A 23912-nucleotide genomic window follows, 5' to 3' on the forward strand; every position below is an offset into this window, starting at 1 on the left:
TTACATCTAAGAACTGAAGCGCCTGAATTATTATGCCAAGAACGCTTTACATCTGTGAACTGAAGCGTCTGGATTATCATGCCAAGAGCGCTTTACATCTAAGAACTGAAGCGCCTGAATTTTCATGCCAAGAGCACTTAACATCTGTGAACTGAAGCCCCTGAATTATCATACCAAGAGCGCTTTACATCTAAGAACTGAAGCGCCTGAATTGTCGTGCCAAGAGCGCTTTACATCTGTGAATGGAAACACCTTGAATTGCTGTGCACAAAAGCGCTTTACATCTGTGAACTGAAACGCTTTGAATTACTGTGCCAAAAGAGCGCTTTACATCTGTGAATGGAAACACCTTGAATTACTGTGCACAAAGCGCGTTACAACTGTGAACTGAAATGCTTTGAATTACTGTGCCAAAAGAGCGCTTTACATCTGTGAACAGAAACACCTTGAATTACTGCGCACAAAAGTGCGTTACATCTGTGAACTGAAATGCTTTGAATTACTGTGCCAAAAGAGCGTTTTACCTTTTGGAAGTAATAACTTCCTCCAAACTTGGATTCAGCAAGGCCTTAACACTACGAGTACGACCTACTCATTTTTTAATACACCATGGACTTTGGTTAGACGACACTCTGGCATTCAGAAACTCTGCTCTTCTCCAGAGAAACCTCCGCGAGGTCTGGCTGCATCGAAGTCTTCAACATAGTGAGCACGTGCTTGGGTGCGGCTGGGCTTTATAGGCCTGCCACACCCCAAGATGGCTGCTGCCTCTAAAAACATGGGAATTGTAGTCCCTTCATAGAATAGCACTGATAAGTGCATCTTGTCCACCAATGCCCTGAACCTGCAGCTCTATGAGTTTTGCCACAGGGCAGACGACGCTGGTGGTCACCTTTCGAACAAGAGGGGATGACAAGTGGTGCGCATAAAGTGCCGCTGAGTTGCGCAGCGGAATTTCGGGCGAGACCTGGACCGCGCCTGGCCTTATTCCTGACATCAACTGTAAAACACATTACTACTCCCTTGTACTACCCTTCCTTAAACTCTAAAACCATCTTACTACCCCCTAATGCTACCAATCCCTGAATTTATAAAAGCTCCTGGACCACACTAAATTTACTATCCTTAATCTTACCCATCCAGTCACCCTAAAACCCCTTCCTACTCCTTAAAACTACACACATATGATCCCTACAAACCCCTTTCTATCCCTTAACGCTACTTTTCCCTAAACCCCTAAAACCAATACTCTTTAATTCCACCAATCCCTGAACCCTAAAAACCCTTTCTACCACTCAATGCTACCATTCGCTAACCCCTAAAAATCCCTTACTATCCTTCAATGATATCAATCTCTAAACCCTAAGAACACCCTTAATACCCCTTGATGCTAACCTTCCCTAAATTCAAAAACCTCCCTACTCCCCTTTAATCTACCCTTCCTGGAACCTTAAAACATTTAACTAACCTCTGGCACTACCCTTGCCTAAATCATAAAATACTCCTTACCTCTGTTTAACACCACCTTCTCTGAACTCTAAAGCCCCCTTACTACCTCTTGACACTACCCTACCCTTCCCTGAGCTACAAAAGCCACCTACTAGCCCTTAATACTACCCTTTCATGGACTCTGCCTGCTGAAGGCAGTGAGAGGCTAAGAGTGAAATAATGGGAAGAATTGGAAATCAAATTATGGACTCCTTTGGTAATTCCTCATTTCTTAGACCACCATCAAAGTCCACTTGTTATCCCTTTTATCTATTGACACCTCCCTCCTCACAGTTATCAATGCCTCTGGCACCGCAAACTCGGTGGGTAGTTACCTGGTGATATCAAAGATGTTGTTATTAGACTCTTAGTGGCATCTAGCAAATTACCTCTGTAAAAAGTTAGAAGAACATTTTTAGGGCATTACTGGTGGCGCTTTCAGGTCTACATTCTGTTCTTTACATACAGTGGAGCTGTGTTGCGTTGCCATTTGTGAGAAATGAGCACCACCCCACTAACATGCTTATTTACAGAATGAATGTAGGGTTTTGCTTTGATACCCTAATTCGATAATAATTTTATCATACCTAGTTATAGTGGCATTATGTCAAAGTTAGAAATAATTGTGCAATCATTGCTTCTGTCTCTTTTTCCACAATTATTGATGCAACATTAGCAACATTTTTTTTTCTTGGGTTGTGGCACTAATAGGTATGGAATGCAGTACTTTCCTCTTAACAACAAATAGTGTTAAATGCACTGAAAAGCATTTTTCATCTTATTCTTTACAGCTTTCCACGTTTTCTAAATTACCCCTAAAGTAGCATGTCAGTGAATAGCACAATACACCAACTATTAGTGCATGATTGAGCCCAGGCTGTCACTTTTCAACTTGTACCCCAGCCTTGTAGCTGCTTGTATTTGGAAACACTGAGGGCTAGATGTACAAAGCTATTTTGCAGATCCAAACTGCGAACGCAAAATGGCCTTGTTGCATGTACTATCCCTATTTTGCAAGTCAGTATCCTGTTTCCAACTTGCAAAATAGGGATTGTGACTCACTATTAAGAAGGGGCATTCCAGGGGTGTCCTTTCCTAATAGCAACCGTGAATGCAGTGGCAAAACAATCACAGTTATCACCAATTTCAAATTGGTGGTAACCCACTCGCAAATGGGAAGGGTTCTCCAAGGGACCCCTTCCCCTTTGTGAATGGGGATGCCAACATCTTTTCCTAGGGACCACAGCCTGCTCTGAAAAAATTAAACTGAAGTGATTCATTTGAAAAGCAACCTGTTTTCCTTTTAGGAAAACAGACCGCATTTCAAACACGAACTTGCAATGCAATAGGTCTCACATTTTTTTGAGTTAGAGCAACTGGCATTGTAAATTTATAACAGGACTTTTCTTTCCACATGAATTGGTCAACCCTGCCTCATAATTTCATCTTTTCCTGCCATATAATTCCAGAGGCCCTGCATAAAACTAAAGCATTTCCATGTACCTTCTTCCTCTATCTGCAGCAAAAAATGAAAATGTTGGTATTTAGCATTTAATTGGGCAAAGCTTAATTGAAGCACACTAGCGTCGTGTTTACTGAAGGCAAATATGTGCTTCCACTTAAAAACTATAATCGAATCACAGAACACATTGGCCAATGGAAAATAAATGTTTTTAAAAAGGTAATGCCTGCATATTACCACAATTGTGTCTTTTAATATTTATGTTTATGTGTTGTTTTACTGGTGTGTTCCATATGGTGTTTGGCTGCAATTTACACTGTTTAGGTGTGATTCACTCCACAAAGTTTTCTAGCATCTGATAACATTGCTACTGTGCACAGAGCAATCCAGCCAGCCAGTCATTAACACTCTTTCATCTGGGTGATGCTGCCCTTTCACAAACACATGCTAATGTTTTTGCTCTGTGTTTTTGTTTTTCACGTTAGACTTTTGTCTCCCCAGCAGTCTTTTTTACGTTAATTTGCTGTATTTCACAGTGTTTATGAGTAAAGAGTGATTCATGTCCTTGTGTTCAAAATGTTTTCTACAATACAATAACAACTTGCTGTTTAAACTTCCAACGTGACAGCTTGTTGATAGTTTGGAGCGGAAGGACATTTTCACATGTTAGAGTTTGCATTTCTAAAACAATTTTCTTTACTTTGCCTACAGTAAATTAGTGAGGCAGGAAAATAACTGATGGCCCTTTAACAAATATTGTTTGTGCCTGCATCGGAACACACCGGCTCAAATTAAGCACTGCGAACATTATAAGTGTGCCTCTTTAGTCTCAGCTGTTACTCTACACAGAAGGCGGATTTATTTTTCCTTGGTAGGGAAGCCTTATGTTTTTAGCTTACGAGACCCACAGTTGCCTTGTTAGCATACACGAAAAGTTATGTTTTTTCTAGGTTCAGCTGTCACTTTACACTGCATGCTAATAACTGCTGCATATACTTTTACGAGTACTGAATACTAAAGCAGGCTATTTTGAAACTGCAAAGAAGCAAATTTTCCGTTGTTTGTGTTGCACTTTCATTTTGTTTTTGTTATGACTCTCCCAAGTCACACTAAATGCAGCGCTGTAAGCAAGATATGAAGCTTGGAATTATTATAAGGCAGTGTAGAGAGTTAATGTGACTGCTGCAAACAACGTGTTGTAGGCAGATCACAGACTGCATTCAATCTTCAAATGTTAAAGTAACTCTGGTGATTAATGTTATTTCTGGAGAGAGATCGTTCGTTTCTCTAGTGGAAGCTTGGACTAATTATAAGGTAGCGCAGAAGGTTAATGTGCCTGCTGCGAAGAACATGAACTAGCCAGATCAGAACTAGCAACTAATGTAACAAGATGACAAGAAAAGCAATATTTACGGGCTTCTAGTAAGCAGTGTAAACTTCATTGGAAGGACAGATGGGGATTGTTTTGGTTATAGCTCTTTTCCCTTTCATAGGTGTTTCTGAAAGAGATTGAAGCCAGGGGCCGGATCAGCCTCTTCGCTCCTGATAGTTGGGGAGGATTTTGGTTTGTGCGCGGTTTCTAAGCAGTAGCGTAGTAGCCCCATAGTGAAATACAAAAACATGAGTTGCTCACAATGAAATATTCCAAAAACACAGGCTGATCGGCCCGGGCCCTTAAAACCGAGGCTGTTGTGAGAGGAAGAAAGGACATAAAAGAGAAATAAGTACAACACACACCTAAGACATGATCAGTAAACAACTACTCAAACGAGCTAATGGCCACCATGAGCGCAAAGCTGACAAGGAAATAAAAGTTCACTTGCAGCGAAACATAATCAGCAAAAGTGTAATTATCCATGGCATCTGCAAAAGTTCAATTATCCAGGTAAATGTAATCAGCAAAAGTGCAAATATACATGTAACAGAGTCAATGTCATGCAAATCGCTCGACTGCTGCCCAGCTAGATCGTGCTGCATAGGAATTAAAGAGAAAGAGTAGTCCAGAAGGTATGCTGGAAACATGGAGCCTCGTATGTTTTCAGTAGTTGGCTGGCGCGCTCGAGGAGGGCTAAACACTGGAAAAGGCATGACATGTGCATGCCTTTCACTAATTCAATCAAGTGAATTTTAAAAGGCAAGCCCATGAACCAACCAAACTGATGGGCATGACATGAGCGTGGTTAAAAGCCGACAGAGAGATCATACCAGGGACAGAGCGCTTTGCACTCAGCGCTAAAAAAGAACCTACTTTATTTCAAAAGCAGTCACAGACATGGTGGTCTGCTGACCCCAGAAGGCCACCATCCCTGTGAGTGCAGCCTTTCCCAAATGGTGGCAAATTGCAACCTGCCTCGTGAATATTAATGAGGCAGGTCTCTTGCAACCCATTTGGGAATCACTAACAGTGTCTCAGAAACTGTTGTACATTTTGTTTTTTAACTTGCAATTTGCAATTCACAAAAAATCACAAATTGCAAGTTGCAAAAAAGCTGGTCATACACTCGGCCCCAAATGTTTTTAACCTGGCCTTCGAAAGTGTGCAAACCTCCACCCCACTGGCAGTATTCCCTTTTATTTGAGTTAATGCATGACTGTTCTACATTGTACAAATGGCTTGTTTAAGTAAGTTAAACTTCTTCTTTCAGGTCTGATTTGATAGCACAGGTGTCTGGATGAAATATATTTAGCAATGCTTTAAGACATACATAGGGTGATCTTAGGCTTGGCTTGACCCAGAAGAGTATTAAGTATTACTCTATCACTTCATGCTATCAGCTGGTGATATATCATTCTGCCTTCCAGGGAGGACTTTCATTGGAATCCATGGTGAATTATTTTATTATTATTATTATACTTAACTATGCTCTTTATCACTTTTAGTATTTTTTATTCTGTATGTATTCTACACAGAAAGCAATGTTTTTGCTACTTCTTCCCAGCATTAGCAAAGCCAGTAGGACAAGCTTTAATGTGATAAACAACATTTGTACATACAAACCATCCAAACAGCTTTTATAAATGTCTGTGATTCCATTTGTTGGTACATTGAAGTCAGATGTATTGGCTTTGCCAGTGCTTGTTTGTATATGGTCTTTTGAAATACAATTTTTTTGGGATAATTCAAATTATCAGCAGTGCAGTGTAACTTGTGACATGGGGCATGTATATGCAAGATCAGCAACACAGTCTAGAGCCTGATTCACAGAGGAAAATGTACACATATGTGCAAATTTACTACTCATAGTTTTTCACAAGTTCATACCGAATTTTACGACTCAGCACTCCCGGTACTTATGTGTGTGGAGTTCTCCGCACCCATAGACTCCTTTGTCGGAGCAGAGAAATCAGCATAAATAAGTATAGGGAAGTCAGAGTCGTAAAACTCACACATAATTTGTGAATAGTATTTTGTAGTACATTTTTCAGTACTACAAAAAGTTCTACAAAGTTCAGTTTGCAAATCAGGCTTTGTCTCTTGAGACATCTAGAATCATCTTGTACTGTTCACAGATGTGTAGTTAAGATTAAGGGCCATATCATGATGGGCGTCCCTTCCTTTTTTATGTGCTTGTACTGTGTAAAATAAATTAATGTAATCTTGTATTCCTTTGAGTAGGTTGTTTATTGTCAGACAGTACTGCTTGGAAACAGTATGCAAAGTTTGCATTATTCTGTTTTGTAAGCTATGTTGTCTGAAGATAAAACACTAAGAGAAATATTGGTTAAATGAATTCATTTTGCATGGCATAGGCTATGCACCTGATGAGGTACTTAAATGCCAGTGTAGAGATTGTTTTTTTTCCAGTTTTTCCAATGAATGCAGCAATATGTCCTCTTCTTTCTGTCAAGGGTGACCTATTTTTAGACTCCATATGGCTAGAATGTATGTGACACATGATATGGGATTGAGGGATACGGTGCAACTCTTATAATAATTTATTTTCACAACATGGTGTGGCATATGAGCCTACAACTGGTATACCAATGTGGTTACCTTCCTCGGGTATTGAAAGTACTGGTTATGGATTTATTCCATTTCGGTTTGATCTCCTAGAGGTGTGAGGTGCACAGCAGTGTTCTTGGGAGACCCCATTAGTAGTTTGGGGTTGAAACATTGACAATATTCTTCCATGTGGTTAAGGTTTATTTTCTGAGATAAGGAACTAGCCTGAACATACTGGTCACTCTCTCAACGTGTCACTTTGCCACTACTGTTGAGGAACGTGCAGCATCGTGTTGTTTTGTCTTGATTGTATCTTTATTTGTATGTAAACACTGTGTCACCTGAACCATTGATTCACTCTCTCACACGTCATACTTTAACAATTATATTGTGCTGTGTAGGAAGTTGGCTCTGTATATACTATCTCAAAGTGAGAGATAGTGTGCACAGAGTCCAAGAGTTCCCCTTAGAGGTTGATAATGGCAAAATTAGATAATACAAATGCTCTATTTTGTGGTAGTGTGGTCGAGTAGTAGGCTTATCAGAGTGCAGTGTTAAGCATTTGTTGTACACACACAGGCAATAAATGAGAACACACACTCAAAGACTTAACTCCAGGCCAATAGGTTTTTATATAGAAAAATATTATTTTCTTAATTTATTTTAGAACCACACAATTCAGAATTTAGGTAAGTACTAAAATTGTAAGGTACTTCACACAGGTAAGTATAGAACTTTGATTTAAAAAAGTAGTACACCCAGTTTTGGTAAAAATGGCAATACGCTATTTTAAAAGTGGACCCTGCAAAAATCAACAGTTCCTGGGGAGGTACATTTTGGTTAGTTTCTCAGGTAAGTAAAGCACTTACAAGTTCAGTCTCCTGGGATAGGCAGCCCACCGTTGAGGGTTCAAGGCAACCCCAATGCCACCGCACCAGCAACAAAGGGCAAGTCAGGTGCAGAGGTCAAAGGAGGGCTCAAAACACAAAGGTGCATATGGAGAACAGCGGAGCTCTAGTTCCAGTCTGCTAGCAGGTAAGCACCCGCATCCCAGGGAGCAGACGATAGGGGTTTTGTAGAGCACTGGGGGGACACACACAAGCACACAAAACACACCCTCAGCTGCACAGGGGCGGCCGGGTAGAGTGTGCAAAGTAGGTGTCGGGTTTGCTGTAGAAAACAATGGAGGGACCCGGGGGTCACCCTGGCGATGCAGGCAGGGTACAGGTGGGCTTCTCGGGCCAGCCTACTGGGCTAGGATGAGGGCCGCCTGCTGGTCATGGGAGTTGCAGGTGCAGTGCTTGGTCCAGGTGTCGGGTACCTTTGCTACCAGGCAGTAACAGTCAGGAAGAGCCTCTGGATCCTCTATGCAGGCGTCGCTGTGGGGGTGCAGGGAGGTCGACTCAGGGTGTCCACATTGTTGGAGTCACCTGGGAGTCCTCTCTGCGGTGTTGGTTCTCCTGAACTTGAGCCGGGGGCGATGGGTGCAGAGTGTGAAGACTCACGCTTCTGGTGGAAAGTTAGAGTCTGTTTAAAGTTGCTTGTTTTGTTGTTGTTTCTGGACAGAGCCACTGTCCTCGGGAGGTTCTTGGTCCTTTAGGTGCAGGTCAGTCCTCAGAGGTCACTGGTCCCGTTGGATGCGTCACTGTGCAGGTTCTTTGAGTCTGGGGACAGGCCGGTAGGGCTGGGGCCAAGTCAGTTGTTGTTTCCGTCATCGCTGCAGGGCTTTCAGGTCAGCAGTCCTACTTCTTTTTTCAGGTTGCAGGAATCTGATTTCCTGGGTTCAGGGTATTTAGGGGTGTGTTTAGGTCTGGGTGGCAGTAGCCAATGGCTAATGTCCTTGACGGTGGCTACACCTTCCTTGTGCCTCCTCCCTGAGGGGAGGGGGGCACATTCCTATTCCTATTGGGCAAATCCTCCAAAATCAAGATGGAGGATTTCTTAAGGCAGGGGTCACCTAAGCTCAGGACACCCTAGGGGTTGTCCTGACTGGTGGGTAACTCCTCCTTGTTTTTCTCATTATCTCCTCCGGACTTGCCGCCAAAAGTGGGGGCTGTGACCGGAGGGGCGGGCATCTCCACTAGCTGGAGTGCCATGGGGCATTGTAACACGAAGCCTGAGCCTTTGAGGCTCACTGCTAGGTGTTACAGTTCCTGCAGGGGGGAGGTGTGAATCACCTCCACCCAGTGCAGGCTTTGTTTCTGCCCTCAAAGAGCAGAAAGGCTCTCACCCCATGGGTTCAGAAACTCGTCTCAGTGGCAGGCTGGCACAGACCAGTCAGTCCTGCACTGAAGGATTCGGTCAAATACAGGGGGCATCTCTAAGATGCCTTCTGTGTGCATTTTTTAATAAATCCAGCACTGGCATCAGTGTGGGTTTATTACTCTGAGACGTTCAATACCAAACTTCCCAGTGTTCAGTGTAGCCATTATGGAACTGTGGAGTTCATTTTGACAAGCTCCCAGACCATATACTTAATAATATGGCCACAATGTACTTACAATGTCTAAGAATGGACTTAGATACTGTGGTGGCATATTGCTCATGCAGCTATGCCCTCACCTGTGGTGTAGTGCACCCTGCCTTAGGCCTTTAAGGCCTGCTAGAGGGGTTACTGACCTATGCCACAGGCAGTATTTTGTGTGCATGGCATCCTGAGGGAGATGCCTTGTCGACTTTGCCTTTTTCTATCCCACTAACACACACAATCTTCAATGGCAGTGTGCATGTGGTAAGTGAGGGGTCCCTTAGGGTGGCACAACACATGCTGCAGCCCTTAGTGACCTTCCCTGGTCACAGGGCCCTTGGTACCATTGGTACCTTTTACAAGGGAATTATCTGTGTGCCAGGGATGTGCCAATTGTGGAACAATGGTACATTATTAAGTGAAAGAACACTGGTGCTGGGGCCTGGTTAGCAGGGTCCCAGCACACTTCTTAGTCAAGTCAGCATCAATATCAGGCAAAAAGTGGGGGGTAACTGCAACAAGGATCCATTTTCCTACATGGTGTAGAGTGTTTCTCTATTATTGTATTTTGACATATGAACCTCATATACATATATGTTAAAATTGAATTACGTGTCCAACACCTATATCTGACTACCCTTTGCACTGGCGGAACTATCTGCATACATATAAGAATCTTATTTTCAAGTAGATTGTTAATGTAAAGTAACTGAGTGAATAAAGGTGAAAATCTCGCAGACCTTTGAGTAACAGCTCTGGATGAATATGCCCCACACAACATTTGTTCTGTATTAATGATTCTATATTTAGGGTCTGGCTTAACAATGCAGCTGTCACCAGACAATTATGTAAGAAACACCAGGAGAGGGGCTTTGGCTCCACCCACATGCTGGGAGCCGGGAGTACATGTTTTGATTGGGCAGAAGCTTTGTGCTTCCACAAAATAATGATTTTGCCCTCCACACAGTTGTGATCATTGTAATTATTTTTCCAGCTCTCTGAGCTTGAACTTTCTGGGGGCACACACGACATAGATAACTAGTTAATATATGGTGTTTTTCTCTGTCAGCAGCACAGGTGAGAGTAGTACAGTCATTAACCTACATGAGTGTTTAGGTCTGGCTCGACAGTGCAACGTTCATCTTACTTTTTTACCTACTCTTATATTATTATACAGTTCTTTGTTTCCATATAAATACATATCCATTTGCACGCTCTTTACTGGTAATGCTTCACATTACCATACAACATTTCTTTATAGCCAGACCTATTAGCATTGCCAGTGCCTGTTAATACTCGATCATGATATTTCTTAATGTTGCTTGAGAAGGTTATGGGTATGATAGTGTTCAATAAATTCTGCGGAGGTCATGGTTCTGTGCATCAGGGCCATGCAGTAGAGAGGAAACGCCGGATCATGTACATTTGATTAGTTTAACCAGTCTGAGTAATCGATTCTATTTAACATTGAGGAAATTCGTAGTTAAAATAGTTGCCAGGAGTACTTTATGAAAAATAAGTTGTTTATTCTTCCTAAAGAAGTTTGTCTGTTTGTCTGTTATGCACCTCCAGACCGTCATCAACTCTTCTTTTTCTTCTACTACCTTCCCCGAATGCTGGAAACACGCCGAAGTCAACGCCCTACTAAAGAAACCTACGGCTGACCCGAGCGACCTGAAAAACTTCCGCCCCATCTCTCTTCTGCCTTTCCCAGCCAAGGTAATAGAGAAGACTGTCAACAAACAGCTGACCACCTTCCTGGAAAACAACAACCTGCTTGACCCTTCACAAACCGGATTCCGAACCAACCACAGCACGGAAACCGCCCTCATCTCAGTCACTGACGACATCAGAACCCTGATGGACAACGGTGAAACAGTCGCCCTCATTCTCCTCGACCTCTCGGCTGCCTTCGACACCGTCTGTCACCGCACCCTAATCACCCGCCTCCGCTCCACCGTGATCCAAGGCCAGGCCCTGGACTGGATCACCTCCTTCCTCTCAAACCGTTCCCAAAGAGTTTACCTCCCTCCGTTTCGCTCAGAACCCACCGAGATCATCTGCGGCGTACCTCAAGGCTCATCGCTCAGCCCACGACATCATCATCACCTCCTACGCCGACGACACCCAACTTATACTCTCCCTCACCAAGGACCCCGCCAGCGCCAAGACCAACCTACAAGAGGGTATGAAGGACATCGCAGATTGGATGAGGCTCAGCCGCCTAAAGCTGAACTCTGAAAAAACGGAAGTCCTCATCCTCGGCAACACCCCGTCTGCCTGGGACGACTCCTGGTGGCCCACGGCCCTCTGCACCGTCCCCCACAGACCACGCCTGCAACCTCGTCTTCATCTTGGACCCTCTTATCACCATGACCAAGCAAGTCAACGCCGTGTCCTCCGCCTGCTTCCTCACCCTCCGCATGCTCCGCAAGATCTTCTGCTGGATCCCCGCCGACACTAGAAAAACCGTGACCCACGCCCTCGTCACGAGCCGCCTGGACTACGGCAACACCCTCTACGCCGGGACCACAGCCAAACTCCAAAATCGCCTGCAACGCATTCAAAACGCGTCGGCACGCTTCATCCTCGACGTACCCCGCAACAGCCACATCTCCGCACACCTGAGACACCTGCATTGGCTCCCAGTCAGCAAAAGGATCACCTTTCGACTTCTCTCCCTCCACAACAAGGGAACGGAATACCTCAACCGACGCCTCAGCTTCTACGTCCCCACCCGCCTCCTCCGTTCCTCTGGTCTCGCACTCGCTGCCGTCCCTCGCATCCGCCGCTCCAGGGCGGGTGGGAGATCTTTCTCCTTCCTGGCGGCCAAGACCTGGAACTCCCTCCCCACCAGCCTCAGGACCACCCAGGACCACTCCGCTTTCCGGAGACTCCTAAAAACCTGGCTATTCGAGCAGCAGTAACCCCCCCTTTCCCCTAGCACCTTGAGACCCGCACGGGTGAGTAGCGCGCTTTATAAATGTTAATGATTTGATTTGATGTATAACATAGTTCCTTCTGGCCAAAGAAATATATTTGTTTTTTTGTATTACAAGCTACTTGGGTCGCATAGCAGGCCACTGTCATCGGTCTTAGGTTTTTTGTGTTCTGATTCATGTAGAAACTGGCCTGGCGATCGGGCTGGACTGTTCCCATTGGTTCAAGCTCAAAATTTATTTGCGTGTGGGTGGGTCCAATCTGAGGTAGGATGATTTACAAAACAATGATGAATTGTGTATTTCCAGGTGCCTACTCTCCTCTGCATACGTTGTGGTATTTAAGGGAAGAGTGGTATGTTGTAGTGTGTCTGATTTGCTTTATGTTGGAAGTGGGAAAAACTCGGGCTTTGTCAAAATGGTTGAGGGATTTTAGAAAGCCATCTGGTCATGTTCGCCAAACACAAATCTGTTGTGAAAAATCATAATTGAGCATTGTCAAGGAGAGCGTGGTATGTTACGATATAAGAATATTTTCCAATTCTGCCATATGGATTTGATCGTTAATACAAAGTACCCACTGCAGACGTTAGCAGAAATTAACCGTTTTTCTAATAGAAAAAAAGAAAACAAAAAAGTTCTAAATGACTCAAACTGATAATCTGACTTCGTCCTTCCTCGTCTGAACTGTGTGTCAAGTCTATCATTCATTCTACTTTAATAAGAATATGTTTTATCAGCATTTGTTAAACAACTAGGAACCCTTCAGTCAATCTGATGGACAACAGTGGCGCAGTGGGAAATGTTTGCTCTCAGTCAATAATTGTTTTATTCATTCAACACATCAGCGCACTGCCTTCCATCTCCCATGGCACAGGCCTGGGTGACAAGCATCACCTACTATGTCAGAACTAGACGTTTTTAGTCATAAAGAGAATTCCATGCACTATTACTTGTCTGAAATGGTTCTTTGCTCTGTGCTCCAACTATTTCCGAAAGTAAACGCAGCCCACTTCAGAGATTTGGTAATTTTGATTTCTCGTTAATCTCTGCGTGGCTAATTAACAGGTGATTTTCAAAACACATTATAATGCTATGACTCATTGAAGCACCGTTTATTTTTCAAATGATTGCTGCAAGGCAATTTGCTCAAAGTTAATTAGGGAATTGATATTCAAGAGGTTGGAGAAAAAATAAGAGAGCGACTTTCTTTGCTCCCTTACACAGTGATACAGCCTGATGCTTTTAGCGGGCAAAGAAAATGTTGCGTCCTGCAGATTGCTGAAATTATAACTCTGCCGCTGAGCTTCAGAAAATACTCCTAGAGCTGTGCTCTAGCATGTCCATTTAAACTAATTCAGAATGTTTACTCATACCCCTGTCCGCACCCCCCATTGTGTGCGCGAGCCTCCGCCTGAAGCACTCGTACATAATTGCATACAGTGGGCACCAGGAGCTATACTTAAGCATAGGTAGCTGACTGCAAAATACTTCCTCCTACACTGAAGTGATTTTTATTTCCAATACTGCTGTGGTTCAGTAAGGAGTGGGGTGCTGTTCTACATTTTATTGCCATTTTTATCTCTTTCGATAAAGGTATTACTGTTGCAACTGAGTTTTGCAATTGTTTTATGAACCAGAAGAACATTAACATGCCTGAAAATGATTAAAGCAGCAATGATTCACAGAATTGGCCAGATTGCGACTAGAAAAATTTCCTTTTGGGATGCTCAAAGCCCAAATTACGATTCAGTAACATTACCGAATCGCAATTTGGGTTTTACAATTCGATATTAGTATGGGCGTGTTCAGAGTGTCCCTTCCTAATACCAAATCTGAAAGGTATGTCTGATTGTTTTGTGACTGTGAATGAGGCTGCAAAACAATCACAGTTAGCACCAATTTCAAATTGGTGTTAACCCTTTCACAAAGGAGAAGGGGTCTCCAATGGATCCTTACCCCTTTGTGAATGCATGCAAAATGTTTTTTAAGATCAGGTAATGGTCCCTTTGGCGGCCTACCCTATGCGCAGCAAGCAAGGGCTTAAGCACAGAAATAACCACACACACACACTGGTTATTTGCGGTGCGGAATGAACCACAAAGGTACCTCCCCCCATTTATTTATATCCCCTACACCCTGTGACCACCGGTCATGCTCCCCTCACATCTGGGTAAGCCTAGACCATCACAGAGTCACTACACCCCCTCCCCCAACTCCGTTCAAAACTAACACACAAAGGCGGTCATTCTGACCGCGGCGGACGGCGGTCGCCGCCCGCCAAGCGGTTCCCGCCGAAAGACAGCCATTCCGGCTTTCCCGCTGGGCCGGTGGGCGACCGCCAGAAGACTGCCGGCCGGCCCCGCGGGACAGCCCCTTCAACAATGAAGCCGGCTCGGAATGGAGCCGGCGGAGTTGAAGGGGTGCGACGGGTGCAGTGGCACCCGTCGCGATTTTCTCTGTCTGCTAAGCAGACAGTGAAAATCTTTGTGGGGCCCTGTTAGGGGGGCCCCTGCAATGCCCATGCCAGTGGCATGGGCAGTGCAGGGTCCCCCAGGGGCCCCACAGCGCCCGTTCCCGCCATCCTGGTTCTGGCGGTGGACACCGCCAGAAACAGGCTGGCGGGAAGGCGGTCGGAATCCCCATGGCGGTGCTGCTTGCAGCGCCGCCATGGCGGGTTCCCTGGGCCAGCGAGAAACCGGCGGGAAACCGCCGGCTCCCCTTTTCTGACCGCGGCTATACCGCCGCGGTCAGAATCGCCCAGGAAGCACCGCCAGCCTGTTGGCGGTGCTTCCGCCGCACTCCGCCATGGCGGTCATGGACCGCCAAGGTCAGAATGACCCCCAAAGTCTTTCAGCTTCCGGTTGAGTACTGCATTAATTCTCAGGTGATATCACAGGGACCACATGGGGGCCTCTAACACCTGAGCTACCGACGGTGGTCATTCCTGAGAACCAGACAAGCTTGAGTGAGAACCACATCCATCTCCTTCCTCAACCTGCTGCTCTTGTCCAACCTCCACCAACTCCCAATGAGGATCATTCGGTCCTGGTTTTTCACCTCACAGTTCCAGGAGCTTGGATTTTTAGAACCACACAACGTTTTGCGACACGCTCTGACCCTTACTGCACTGTCACCATGGTGCCAGTCTCCCTGATGATGGTCCACACTCCAGGTTCATAGGGCATGCAGAACTTCCACCCAGGCTTCCGGTCTTTCAGGATCACACATGCGCCTATCTGGAGATGGCGTGAGTCAGCTTGCCTCGTCCAACTGTCTCTCTGGTTCGTCTGCTCCCTCTGGACTTGGGCTTGTTCCAGACAATATGGGGGTGGCTGCCACCATAAAAAGGTGGGCAAAGTATCACATTGTCCTCCCTTCAGCATCCAGGACCATGGCGCTTGTCCAGTCGTGAAGTGTGGAGTGCTCAGTACTCCTGAAGGAATCAATGCAGGTGGAGCTCTGGGTCTCCCGCCTCTAGCATGGCAATGAGGAGGATTTTGTTAAGTGTATGCATGAAGCTCTCAATCTCCCCTTTGGCTTGTGGCTATTGTGGGTGGAAAATGCACAAGTTCTTCATCATTTCTTTGAACTCAGTCCCTTGGAATGGGGGCCCATTGTCTGTTTTGACCTTCCCTGGGAGACCAAACATGAGAAACATCTTCTCCAACACCGGTGCCACATTGCTAAAGGTGGTGGACTCGATGACCTTCACAATGGCGTACTTAGAGTGGTTGCCCATCAACACTACGGTGACCCGGCCATTGGGGAAACTCCCAAAGTCAAGGATCACTTTTGACAATGGGGCTGTGCATGACTCTTCGGTGATGGCTGGTGCAGGTACATCCCCAGCACTTGTTATTTGACAGACAGGGAATTGCTTCACCAGGTACTCGACTACGCTTTCTAGACCCGAGAACCATACGTTCTCCATCATGTGGGCTTTCATTTTTGCTGTGCCCTGATGTCCACCATGGGCTAACATGGTCACTCTGTGTTACTGGTTTTTTGGGATGACTAATTGATGCCCAAATAGTAGTATGCCATCTTGGGCGGTGCTCAGTTTGCTGCAAACCCTCCAGATCTTCGCCAGCTGGTCTCTCTCCATACTTGCACACTGGTCTGTGTTCTTCAGGAAGTCTTGCCACGATCTGGCTTCTAAGGCCTGCTTTGCCTGCGCCAATACAGCATCCTCACCAATGGCCTCAGTGATCTCCTTCAAGTTAATCGACTTGGGGCAGATGCCATTGACCAGCTTCCGCACATGTGCTTCCATTGCCTCATCTTCCTTTCCTTTGTGTTCATCAGCCGGCTGCGGCAGGTGCCAAGAAAGAAAGTCGGCTGGATTCCTTGCCCCTTGTCAGTATATGAGTTCTGCTTGACAGTGTTGCAGCTGTACTGCCCATCATTCTATTATCAAAGGGGAGTGTGGAGCACTTCCCTTGAACAGTGGCATACGTGGCTGGTGGTCGGTGACAACTCTAAATGGCCTCCCCAGAGGTACAGATGGAAGTGTCCACAAGCCCACTTTATCACCAGCACGTCTCTTTCAATCTGGGATTAACACCTTTCACTGGTGTTAATGCTTTGCTGGCATACACAGGCGGCCCATCACCCTGGGGCAGTTTCTTTGGTAAAAAATGATCATAGCCCCACCAAGCAAGAATCTACAATCAGCGTGGCCATCCCTCGGAAGCTCCTCACTTCCGTCACATATCTTGGAGCTAGCGCTTGTTTAATGGCATGTGATTTCCTAGGATCAACCTTGATGCCTTTCTGGTTGAACACATATCTAAAAAATTCAATTGACTTTTGTAAGAATGAGTATTTTTCTTTATGTAGGGTGAGTTCATGTTCTGACAGTCACCTGAGGGTAGGTCTGAAATGACAGTAGTGCTCCTCAGCGGTGGTAGAAGGGATTAGTATGTCATCACTGACATTCATGACACCCTGTAACCCAGATAGGATCTTGCGGATGGCGTCTTGGAATATTTCCACAGCTGACGAGACTGCGAAGCTGAGATGTTTAAACCTCCTGAGTCCCACATGCGACAAAAATGTTGCTATGTACCGGCTCTCCTCAGCAAGTTCGAGTTAGTGATACCCTGCATTTAAATCCAATTTCGGGAACTACCTCGACCCATTCAGATCCGCAATGATCTTGTCTACAGTTGAAGTTATGTGCCGTTCTCTCACAATTCAGGATGCACATGTCTATACAAAGGCAGATCTTCCCAGGTTGTTTAGGCTTTTCAGCGATGACAAGGGGTGACATCCAGGGTGTTGGTCCATTCACCTTTTCAATCACCCATTGCTCTTCCAGCTTGTTGAGCACCTGCTCTACCAGAGGGCAGAGGTAAAATGGGATGTGCCTATGCCGCAGGGCTACCGGCTTCACCGCCTGGTTGATGTGTAAGTGGATAGGTGGTGCCTCTGGCAATTCTTCAGTCTGCAATGTCTTTACACTCCTCGCAAATGATACCAACCCTAAGTCTTTTGTAGAGTGACTGCCTAGGAGAGTGTCAGCTTCTCATTCCACCACATGGAAGGAGGCCTGAATTTCCTTGCCACCAGACCTGACTCAGACTGTCATTTTCCCTTTTAGTGGGAGACGGGCATGGCTCCCACAGGTGAATATCATCATGATGGCTGCTGTAAGGGCTGGTCTGGTCAAAGGTGACTATATTGTTGTGACCCCATCACATTCACAGAGGCCCCATGTCTATTAGTGCTTTCACCATGGAACCTTCTACGTCCATCAGACAGGTCAGTTGCGGCCTCCTGTGTCGTTTGCGATCATTGGTGAATGAAATCAAAAATACCTCTTCCTCATCTTCGTTGGCCAGGGATAATTCATTGAATGTGCTGTGGGTAATCGGGTAGTAGGCCATGGGTAATGTTGTGTCCCCTATCAACAGTTGTTTGATTACTCTTGCTGGATCGTGCCTGCCCATTGTTTCCCTTCCTCTTGATCCACTGACCCTTACTGCACTGTCACCATGGTGCCAGTCTCCCTGTTGATGGTCCACACTCCAGGTTCATAGGGCATGCAGAACTTCCACCCAGGCTTCCGGTCTTTCAGGATCACACAGTCGCCTATCTGGAGATGGCGTGAGTCAGCTTGCCTCGTCCAACTGTCTCTCTGGTTCGTCTGCTCCCTCTGGACTTGGGCTTGTTCCAGACAATATGGGGGTGGCTGCCACCATAAAAAGGTGGGCAAAGTATCACATTGTCCTCCCTTCAGCATCCAGGACCATGGCGCTTGTCCAGTCGTGAAGTGTGGAGTGCTCAGTACTCCTGAAGGAATCAATGCAGGTGGAGCTCTGGGTCTCCCGCCTCTAGCATGGCAATGAGGAGGATTTTGTTAAGTGTATGCATGAAGCTCTCAATCTCCCCTTTGGCTTGTGGCTATTGTGGGTGGAAAATGCACAAGTTCTTCATCATTTCTTTGAACTCAGTCCCTTGGAATGGGGGCCCATTGTCTGTTTTGACCTTCCCTGGGAGACCAAACATGAGAAACATCTTCTCCAACACCGGTGCCACATTGCTAAAGGTGGTGGACTCGATGACCTTCACAATGGCGTACTTAGAGTGGTTGCCCATCAACACTACGGTGACCCGGCCATTGGGGAAACTCCCAAAGTCAAGGATCACTTTTGACAATGGGGCTGTGCATGACTCTTCGGTGATGGCTGGTGCAGGTACATCCCCAGCACTTGTTATTTGACAGACAGGGAATTGCTTCACCAGGTACTCGACTACGCTTTCTAGACCCGAGAACCATACGTTCTCCATCATGTGGGCTTTCATTTTTGCTGTGCCCTGATGTCCACCATGGGCTAACATGGTCACTCTGTGTTACTGGTTTTTTGGGATGACTAATTGATGCCCAAATAGTAGTATGCCATCTTGGGCGGTGCTCAGTTTGCTGCAAACCCTCCAGATCTTCGCCAGCTGGTCTCTCTCCATACTTGCACACTGGTCTGTGTTCTTCAGGAAGTCTTGCCACGATCTGGCTTCTAAGGCCTGCTTTGCCTGCGCCAATACAGCATCCTCACCAATGGCCTCAGTGATCTCCTTCAAGTTAATCGACTTGGGGCAGATGCCATTGACCAGCTTCCGCACATGTGCTTCCATTGCCTCATCTTCCTTTCCTTTGTGTTCATCAGCCGGCTGCGGCAGGTGCCAAGAAAGAAAGTCGGCTGGATTCCTTGCCCCTTGTCAGTATATGAGTTCTGCTTGACAGTGTTGCAGCTGTACTGCCCATCATTCTATTATCAAAGGGGAGTGTGGAGCACTTCCCTTGAACAGTGGCATACGTGGCTGGTGGTCGGTGACAACTCTAAATGGCCTCCCCAGAGGTACAGATGGAAGTGTCCACAAGCCCACTTTATCACCAGCACGTCTCTTTCAATCTGGGATTAACACCTTTCACTGGTGTTAATGCTTTGCTGGCATACACAGGCGGCCCATCACCCTGGGGCAGTTTCTTTGGTCAAAAATGATCATAGCCCCACCAAGCAAGAATCTACAATCAGCGTGGCCATCCCTCGGAAGCTCCTCACTTCCGTCACATATCTTGGAGCTAGCGCTTGTTTAATGGCATGTGATTTCCTAGGATCAACCTTGATGCCTTTCTGGTTGAACACATATCTAAAAAATTCAATTGACTTTTGTAAGAATGAGTATTTTTCTTTATGTAGGGTGAGTTCATGTTCTGACAGTCACCTGAGGGTAGGTCTGAAATGACAGTAGTGCTCCTCAGCGGTGGTAGAAGGGATTAGTATGTCATCACTGACATTCATGACACCCTGTAACCCAGATAGGATCTTGCGGATGGCGTCTTGGAATATTTCCACAGCTGACGAGACTGCGAAGCTGAGATGTTTAAACCTCCTGAGTCCCACATGCGACAAAAATGTTGCTATGTACCGGCTCTCCTCAGCAAGTTCGAGTTAGTGATACCCTGCATTTAAATCCAATTTCGGGAACTACCTCGACCCATTCAGATCCGCAATGATCTTGTCTACAGTTGAAGTTATGTGCCGTTCTCTCACAATTCAGGATGCACATGTCTATACAAAGGCAGATCTTCCCAGGTTGTTTAGGCTTTTCAGCGATGACAAGGGGTGACATCCAGGGTGTTGGTCCATTCACCTTTTCAATCACCCATTGCTCTTCCAGCTTGTTGAGCACCTGCTCTACCAGAGGGCAGAGGTAAAATGGGATGTGCCTATGCCGCAGGGCTACCGGCTTCACCGCCTGGTTGATGTGTAAGTGGATAGGTGGTGCCTCTGGCAATTCTTCAGTCTGCAATGTCTTTACACTCCTCGCAAATGATACCAACCCTAAGTCTTTTGTAGAGTGACTGCCTAGGAGAGTGTCAGCTTCTCATTCCACCACATGGAAGGAGGCCTGAATTTCCTTGCCACCAGACCTGACTCAGACTGTCATTTTCCCTTTTAGTGGGAGACGGGCATGGCTCCCACAGGTGAATATCATCATGATGGCTGCTGTAAGGGCTGGTCTGGTCAAAGGTGACTATATTGTTGTGACCCCATCACATTCACAGAGGCCCCATGTCTATTAGTGCTTTCACCATGGAACCTTCTACGTCCATCAGACAGGTCAGTTGCGGCCTCCTGTGTCGTTTGCGATCATTGGTGAATGAAATCAAAAATACCTCTTCCTCATCTTCGTTGGCCAGGGATAATTCATTGAATGTGCTGTGGGTAATCGGGTAGTAGGCCATGGGTAATGTTGTGTCCCCTATCAACAGTTGTTTGATTACTCTTGCTGGATCGTGCCTGCCCATTGTTTCCCTTCCTCTTGATCCACTGACCCTTACTGCACTGTCACCATGGTGCCAGTCTCCCTGTTGATGGTCCACACTCCAGGTTCATAGGGCATGCAGAACTTCCACCCAGGCTTCCGGTCTTTCAGGATCACACAGTCGCCTATCTGGAGATGGCGTGAGTCAGCTTGCCTCGTCCAACTGTCTCTCTGGTTCGTCTTCTCCCTCTGGACTTGGGCTTGTTCCAGACAATATGGGGGTGGCTGCCACCATAAAAAGGTGGGCAAAGTATCACATTGTCCTCCCTTCAGCATCAAGGACCATGGCGCTTGTCCAGTCGTGAAGTGTGGAGTGCTCAGTACTCCCGAAGGAATCAATGCAGTTGTAGCTCTGGGTCTCCCACCTCTAGCATGGCAAAAAGGAGGATTTTGTTAAGTGTATGCATGAAGCGCTCAATCTCCCCATTGGCTTGTGGATATTGTGGGTGGCAAATGCACAAGTTCTTCATAATTTCTTAGAACTCAGTCCCTTGGAATGGGGGCCCATTGTCTGTTTTGACCTTCTCTGGGAGACCAAACATGAGAAACATCTTCTCCAACACTGGTGCCACATTGCCAAAGGTGGTGGACTCGACGACCTTCACAGTGGCGTACTTAGAGTGGGTGTCTATCAGGACTACGGTGACCCGGCCATCGGGGAAACTCCCAAAGTCAAGGCTCACTTTTGACAATGGGGCTGTGCATGACTCTTCAGTGATGACTGCTGCAGGTACGTCCCCAGCACTTGTTATTTGACAGCCAGGGAATTGCTTCACCAGGTACTCGACTACGCTTTCTAGCCCAGGGAACCATACCTTCTCCCTCATGTGGGCTTTCATTTTTGCTGTGCCCTGATGTCCACCAGGGGCTAACATGGTAACTCTGTGTTACTGGTTTTTCGGGATGACTAACTGATGCCCAAATGGTAGTATGCCATCTTGGGCGGTGCTCAGTTTGCTGCAAACCCTCCAGATCTTCGCCAGCTGGTCTCTCTCCATACTTGCACACTGGTCTGTGTTCTTCAGGAAGTCTTGCCACGATCTGGCTTCTAAGGCCTGCTTTGCCTGCGCCAATACAGCGTCCTCACCAATGGCCTCAGTGATCTCCTTCAAGTTCATCGACTTGGGGCAGCTGCCAGTGACCAGCTTCTGCACATGTGCTTCCATTGCCTCATCTTCCTTTCCTTTGTGTTCATCAGCCGGCTCCGGCGGGTGCCAAGAAAGGAAGTCGGCTGGATTCCTTGCCCCTGGTCAGTATATGAGTTCTGCTTGACAGTGTTGCAGCTGTACTGCCCATCATTCTATTATCAAAGGGGAGTGTGGAGCACTTCCCTTGAACAGTGGCATACGTGGCTGGTGGTCGGTGACAACTCTAAATGGCCTCCCACAGAGGTACAGATGGAAGTGTCCACAAGCCCACTTTATCGCCAGCACTTCTCTTTCAATCTGGGACTAACACCTTTCACTGGTGTTAATGCTTTGCTGGCATACACGGGGGGCCCATTACCCCGGGTCAGTTTCTTGGGTCAACACTGGTCCTAGCCCCACCAAGCTGGAATCTACAATCAGCTCCATCCTTTTTATTGGATCAAAGTATGCCATGGTGGTGTCACACAAGAATGCCGTCTTGATTGCTTGGAATGCCTCCTCTTCCCGGTCTCCCCCGTGTCAAAGGAGTTTCAGTTTTTGTGAGTGCTCATTGAGGTTCTGACATTTTTCTTTATGTAGGGTGAGTTCATGTTCTGACAGTCACCTGAGGGTAGATTTGAAATGACAGTAGTGCTCCTCAGCGGTGGTAGAAGGGATTAGTATGTCATCACTGACATTCATGACATCCTGTAACCCAGATAGGATGTTGCGGATGGCGTCTTGGAATATTTCCACAGCTGACGAGACCCAGAAGCTGAGATGTTTATACCTCCTGAGTCCCATATGCGACAAAAATGTTGCTATGTACCGGCTCTCCTCAGCGAGTTTGAGTTAGTGATACCCTTCATTTACATCCAATTTCGGGAACTACCTCGACCCATTCAGATCCGCAATGATCTTGTCTACAGTTGATGTTATGTGCCGTTCTCTCCTAATTCAGGATGCACATGTCTATACAAAGGCAGATCTTCCCAGGTTGTTTAGGCTTTTCAGCGATGATAAGGGGTGACACCCAGGGTGTTGGTCCAGTCACCTTTTCAATCACTCCTTGCTCTTCCAGCTTGTTGAACTCCTGCTCTACCAGAGGGCAGAGGTAAAATGTGATGTGCCTATGCCGCAGGGCTACCGGCTTCACCGCCTAGTTGATGTGTAAGTGGATAGGTGGTACCTCTAGCAATTCATCAGTCTGCAATGTCTTTACATTCCTCGCAAATGATACCAACCCTAAGTCTTTTGCGGAGTGACTGCCTAGAAGAGTGTCAGCTTCTCCATCCACCACATGGAAGGAGGCCTGAATTTCCTTGCCACCAGACCTGACTCAGACTGTCATTTTCCCTTTTAGTGGGAGACGAGCGTGGCTCCCACAGGTGAATATCATCATGATGGCTGCTGTAAGGGCTGGTCGGGTCAAAGGTGACTATATTGTTGTGACCCCATCACATTCACAGAGGCCCCATGTCTATTAATGCTTTCACCATGGAACCTTCTACGTCAATCCGACAGGTCGGTTGCGGCCTCCTGTGTCGTTTGAGATCATTGGTGAATGAAATCAAAAATACCTCTACCTGATCTTCGTTGTCCAGGGATGATTCATTGAATCTGCTGTGGGTAATCAGGTAGTGGGCCATGGGTA

The sequence above is a fragment of the Pleurodeles waltl genome, chromosome 2_1 (genome assembly GCF_031143425.1).
Source record: "Pleurodeles waltl isolate 20211129_DDA chromosome 2_1, aPleWal1.hap1.20221129, whole genome shotgun sequence".
Taxonomy (NCBI): domain Eukaryota; kingdom Metazoa; phylum Chordata; class Amphibia; order Caudata; family Salamandridae; genus Pleurodeles; species Pleurodeles waltl.